A 6,933-nucleotide genomic window follows, 5' to 3' on the forward strand; every position below is an offset into this window, starting at 1 on the left:
TCCATTCATAAAGGGAAAACTTTAGTTGGAATCATGAATCAATAATAATCTGACCATTGACCTTATTCTGAATGGGACATTACTCCGTTTTTGATGTTAACACAAATAAATAATAGATTATTTGGCTCATATTTAAGTTTACATGTCTTCAAGCAGTTATAGCTGCTGTATGTAGATGGCGAAAAATGCTGTGATTACTCAAAGAGGATGTTTATCATTATAGGATAATTGATTAAGTGAACACGTCAACTTAATGCTACTATGGTCGGAAAAGTCCTCACTGGCTGTCCACATCCTGTTTACATGGTTTGCATATAAATGTGTCTGATGAGGATTTCAGTCAGTTTATCACTTACCTTTAAATTCTGGGCATTCAGGGACCTCTGATGAAACATCTAATCCCAACAACAACCTTGACTCATTTCTTGTGAAACACATTCAAGTTTCCCAATATTTTCCTTTGTGAATACACAACCATGTCCAAAAACACAGAACAATCTGTTTATCCTCAGAGAATTCAACTTTTGTCAGTTCACAATGTCTGTAAAAGTAATCAAATACAGAAGATATCTGTGGATGAAATATCCCTTGTAGCAAGACTACAATGCAAATTAATTAAAAAAGGACATAAGGTCTAGACATTTGAATGTCTCTAGTGCTTAGTTATTTTTGAATAAATATTTCTGCTTCATATTTGTATTTTTCTAATCTTTTCTTTCCTCACGACACATTGCTCATAGGACGATAGCTGACAACACAATCTGGATCCATTTAGCCATGAACACTTTTTTGTACCAACTAATTTAAGCAGTTAATTGTTAAGTTAATTCAAAAGACTGAACAGATTTGGGTCTCTTTTTTAACACAATTGAAATGAAGAAGACTACACTGCCTCCTGGTGAACAAACCTTATTGATGCAACAAGAAGAGGTTCATTGTTCTATTGGTAGAGTCAGAGGGTTCACATGAAATAACAGGATGTCATTTTTTGACTGTTCGAATGCAACGTCTTTACGAGTTGACCTTTGTTTAAAAGGAAACCACAGATGGCTGCAGAAATTTCCGGTTTCCAAGAAACAATGAATGTTTGTCTTTCTGTGGCCTCATGAGGTGTTGTTCAGTCAGGCAGCAGTATAGTGACTGGTAGAGTTCAGGTGGTTTTCAGCTTCACTCCCTGTTGTTTGTAGGTAATGGGGGAGAGTTTGGTTTGGTGATGTTTACATGTGGGTGGACATGGTGCGGTGGTGGTATCGGAATTGTACAGATGGTGCATTAAAACACAATTCAATCATGGCATGAACACCAATAAAAACACACACAAAGAACAGCACAAAGTGTATAAAGTAATACTGCAGCATGAACCTGGGACAAATCTGCCCCCACTCTCTTCATGAAGGTTTTAGCTTTCCATCATGTGAGCTTCACAGCTCCAGAGGAGAAACCCTCTTAAGTCAGCTCAGGCAGCTTCCCTCTGCTGAGCCCATGAGATAATACACAATATTCAGAATAGCCCACAGATGCATCTCCAGCAGGATAATCTCTACGTCCCGGTCAGAAGAAGCAATGACACGTTTTCGGTTTCATTTCTATCAGCTTTTTTTTCCATATTTAAGTTGCTTCCACCACATCCAGGTGAGGTAACCGTGACGACATTGGTCCTCACAAGGATATTGATCATTTCACCCTCGTTTTTTTTGAGACGCGCCTCCCATTCCGTCCTTGACAGAAATGAAAGAGATGAGTTGAGCTGAATGGAGATCAGATCTGATCTCCATTCAGCTCAACTCATCTCTTTGTGCATGAAAACACCCACCGAAGAGCCATGACCCTAACTGTTAGGAATTAATCAGTCTCACTTCAAAACAGAGCCATATGTGTTCACACATTTGTTTTGTATCTGTAATCCAATGCTTTGAAATGTAAAACATTACATAATTATGAAAAATCAAAGTCACTCCCAGACTGAATGTTTTTTGTTTACATTACAGGAGGGAAAATGTGATTTGAGAGGTAATTGTAAGTGAAACATAATGTGTTTCTATTGTTGGGGTGGGCTTGTGGGGCTATGTGTGTAAATTATTGTTTTTCTTTTCATATTTATGGAGGGTAGATTGATTTGATGACAATGTAAGTAATGCATTTTTCTCTGCCTGTATAAATAGTGTTTGCTTTTGTAATGAATCCATTATATTAACTTTGGTTTTTATCATTTCAGCCTTGACGACTTATCTATGCTTAGAATTTAAAATAAACTTATCCAGACACACAAATTAAAGTTGGTTTAAAATCAGAAGTTTAAGTCTAGAATTTGTGCTAAATAGATGTTATAGCTCTTAGATGAGGTGAAATGAGAAAACTGGCTCCTCTCATTCTGTTTATAAAATCTTCTTTTTTTTTTAAAACATTGCTCTCACTGTCTTCTCATTATCTCGAGACACTAGAATTAAAATCCATAAAAACACAACACTGCCACCTTGTGAACTAATCTTACTAATACAACAATAAGAAGCTTCATGTTATCATTGATAGTCTCCCTCTAATAGATACGTTCTCATTGTAATAGCAATGACACAAACAGTGTCTGCTGTCACTTTTCAGTTATTCAAACAGATTTTGCTTCGAATTTTGAGGTTGTTCAGATACGTTCAGATATAAGATAACGTCACTTTGCTTTGTTCCTGGTCCAAGTTCAAAAATAGCATTCTGAACAAACCTAAAACTTTTAACATGTTGCCATGAAGAAATGATATATTCATTTTAATTCATCCTTTATTTAACCATGAAGGTCCCATTGAGAAACACTATCTCTTCTTCACTCTGCCACTAGCCCCACTATCAGGCAGTTCTCCTCTTTTCATGACAGTATCAGGGACTCCATTAGTATATATATATATATATATATATATATAATAATTTTAAAGTGCTTTAAGATTCAGTTCTTCCAGTGGTCACTACGGCTCCACTGCCTTGGATTATAAAGATCAAGCTCTTGTCATAATGTGTAGTAACTGCTGCAGAGCTGTTGTTAAGCTGTTGACAGGGGCCTAACCTTCTCGCAGGGCTGCCTCCCCAAATATTATGTTCTATAATCAAGTAGTCCAAAATGGGACTGTATTTTTACAATTAATATACAGTAAAGCAATAGAAAACAGCCGTATAAAAAAACGATTTAATGCTATGGTTTCCCTGTGGCCCCTCCTCAAGAGTTTCCAGCCATCTCGATCGTTTGCCTCATTCCTCACTTTGCCGTGACTCGTGGAACTAGGAAAGGTGTAAAGATAAAAGGTTTCCTAAATATTTGGCAGCCGTCTTTAACTTATAATTGGTGTATAAAAAGCGCTAAATACAGGCAAATACAAGTATCTTAAACTGCTCTTTTATTTGAGTTACAGCATTTTGTCATGTCTCAACAATAGAAGAATTTTGAATAATTTAGCAATATTATCTAACAAAGCCCATTCAATCAGCTACTGTGCTGTATTATTCCACAACACAACAACTCCATGGTTTGGTTTGTAAATGTGTTATAGTAGATTAAACTGCCCATTGGAAGGTAGAGATGCTGAAATGAGCTCCATCATGATATTATTAACATGCTTCTTGCACGTTAACGCATCTATAAAACATTTTCTATTAATAAAAAGTGTGTGTGTGTGATCAACACAACAACCTGAATGGGACCAGTTTGCACCATGGGTATATTTACCTTTGATACCTTGAGGATACATTTCTGGCAATACTAATGGATTTTTATATTATTTTAACTGCTTTTTTATGTACTTTTTATATTGTATTGCTACTTTAACATCTATTTCTTCCACCAATGGTTAAAACATTTTTAAGTGGATTAAGTGAATTAATATCCAAATCCAATGTTATTAAAGTATCGAGAGGGTCCCTCATACTTCTCAGTACAGAGGGAATCTATTCTTTCGAGGTTCCACAGAAAAGACTGAGGCTTGAGCAAAGCAGTGCTATGCTACTCACGTCCACTAGATGGTGACACAGACTCTTGACACACGGACTTTGCAGTATAGCTGAGGCCACATTCAGGGTTAGACTGAGAGATGCTGGTTTAGTGGTAACAAAATCAAATGCTGGATTGATGAAACTATCAATGGCATGCGGTATGAAATATGGCAGTGCAGGAAAATGCATGAATAATATATATTATGAGTTTCACAAACAGGTTATACGATTTGGCTTGCAAGTCTGGGGTTAAAGCTAGTAAAAAATAGAGAAGAGCTAATAAAAACCAAAATATACATATATTATAAAGAAGTTAGATTATGAGGCTTTATTGTTAACTGTGACACTGAAAGCTGCAGACCACTGAGCAGAGGACAATCGGATTGGAAGTAGCTGTTTTAAAACGGCGATCCTCGATCTCTAAAGCAACTGGGCTTGCTGTAGGCAATTAAGATGATAAAGTTAACACCAGAGTTGTGTTAAAAATAGAAGTAGAGACTGCTGCAGTAATCACTTTAACTTCTGAACTACCCTCCGCACCTCCTACACACAAGTGCACCTCATGGCTTCCTGCGCAGCACCACATTTTTCCACTGTGGTGAGCTTCACTGACAACAGCAGGCAGGTGCAAAAACCTGCAGCACTGACCTGCTGAGATATTTGATATGTTTCTATTTTTCTTTATCAGAAGAACAAATGAGTTCATGCCGAGGATTAAAAAAAAAGAAGTGCAGAGTTGTTGATTTGACATGTCAATATCTGGTGATTCTCTTTCTGCCCTGTCACGTAGGTCGTTTTAATAGCCATGACAGAAGGGGGCAGTGTAAACAAACCTATAGCAGGCTACCTACACGTGCACGTTGGAGTGTGGAGCACATCTCCTCTGAGAGCTTCATTGACTGCAGCCTACAAGTGCTGTGTCCTACACTTGACTCTCTGTTTGATGTTGATTGCTATTCTGGAGCCGCAGCTTTGCAGAGGCTCTGTGCTGCGATGCTTCAGTGGCTCGACGTGACAGTGACGCCTGCTTTGCTTGTTCATTTACGACTATTTATTCTACTGCACAACACAATTAAATGCACATTAGATTACCCTATAATAACACATCCCGGAGAAAATAATTATACGCACGAACATGAGATGAATATGTGAGTGGCTGTTTACTTTTAATTCATTCTTCCCCCCCCCCCCCCCCGCAACGTCAGCGTTGTGAATATCACAAACATGTGGTGGTGCAGCCCTGAACTGAAAGATAATGATGCGAGGAGCTGCCTGTGTGCCTTTAAGAGGCAAGATCACATTGTTATTCTGGGTTTGTCCACAAGCCGACTGTGGAGGTGGACAGATAGTGGTTCTGAGGTGTGGGTGGGTGTGTGTGTGGGGTGGGGAGGAGGGGGGTGGGGAGTGTTGGAGGGGCGTGTGTAGGAGTCTCCTAGTATGAGTCTCCAGGGGCCAGTATGGATTAGGAAAAGAGGGGGAGAGAGAGGGGGGGGGGGGGGGGGGGGGGACTGCGATGTGCATAAGATGTCCTTTGGCTGCATCCCCCTGTTTTACAGCACGTCCAAGGAGGCAGGGATTGATCCCGCGTTGCCCCTGCTCTCCCGGAATGGCGTTGCAGGCTGAACTCTCAAGGCTAAGCTCCCCATTAACGAGCCAATAATTTGTGGCATTATGTGAAGACTGCAGCTGGGGCCACGGATGCACTGCTTCTCCCATGTCAGAGCTGAAGCCTGAAAGGAGTCTGAGCACTGCTCATTATAAAAGCCGGCCTCTCATCCCTGCTTCCATCCTTTGTCTTGGCAGCGTTGCGTGGCAGACGAGGCTTGGCCTGGATTGCTTTATTTATTTCCTCCCCAGCTTCCCTTTTTTTTCCAAACACAGCACGCTCAATATAAAATCAATGCATTAAGTGTTCTCGACTATGAAGAGTGACGTGCCGCCATTCCCACTCTGTGCCTTTGGCTGTGATTACTGCTCATTTGAATGATTGAAATGCTTCCATAGTGGAGCTGGAGTGAGTGAAGTGAAGGGCTCACACAGATGAAGGGGGAGGAGGCGAGAAAAAAGGCTTGGCTCTTCTCCAGGTGGAGGAGGTGAGTCATTCCCCGCACAGATAGACAGTCGTGTGTGTGCATGTGTGTGTGCATGTGTATGTGTGTGTGCATCCACGTCGCCCATAATGATGTTGAGAGAATAACATAGTGCTGTGAGCAACAGAGGGCTGAAGAATGGAAGCCACTGTAGACATTGTGCATCGGCGTGTGTTTGTTTTTGTGATTTTCTGTGCCGATTACAGTGGATATCTCCGGTTAATCTCTGTGTGTTCTGCAGATGAAGAGTGACTGTATCTCCGGTCTTTAGGCCATATGACTCCAATTCCCGAGGTGGGCGGAAGATTCACGTGGCTCGGCATCAAACAACCTGAAGGCAAGCAGGAGTTTCAGTGCAATAAAAGAGTTATTTGAGAGCAAGTTGCACGGGTTCCATTTTACATTTGCATTGTTTGAACTCTGGCTGAAACATTCAGTTGCTCATCATGCATTCATATGAAGAATTTGCACACTTTTTGTAATTTGTGCTCTGCTATGCGTGTATTACTAGTTCATTTGTGTTGGTTGCAAATGCAAAGTGACTGTATTTTTAGGCCGACCTCACTCCACTGCCAAAGGTGGGCGTCACATTCATGTGATCTCAGCATCAAACTAAATGAGGCCAGTGAAATAATTAAGTGGCAGGTCCTGCATCTCCGGATCTGGAAACCTGATAGTTTGGTAGCGTCCATGTCGGTGTCATATCTTAATCTCCTCTCATCTAACCAAGACAGTCAGGTCCGACCTCTTGTTCGAGAGTCGAGGACATAGTGGCAAAATACCTCAAGCACAAAATCATATGAGTGATAGTGCTATCTATCTATCTATCTATCTATCTCTCTATCTATCTATCTATCTATCTATCTATCTATCT

This window comes from Pleuronectes platessa, chromosome 9, assembly GCF_947347685.1.
Source record: "Pleuronectes platessa chromosome 9, fPlePla1.1, whole genome shotgun sequence".
In the NCBI taxonomy this organism is placed as follows: domain Eukaryota; kingdom Metazoa; phylum Chordata; class Actinopteri; order Pleuronectiformes; family Pleuronectidae; genus Pleuronectes; species Pleuronectes platessa.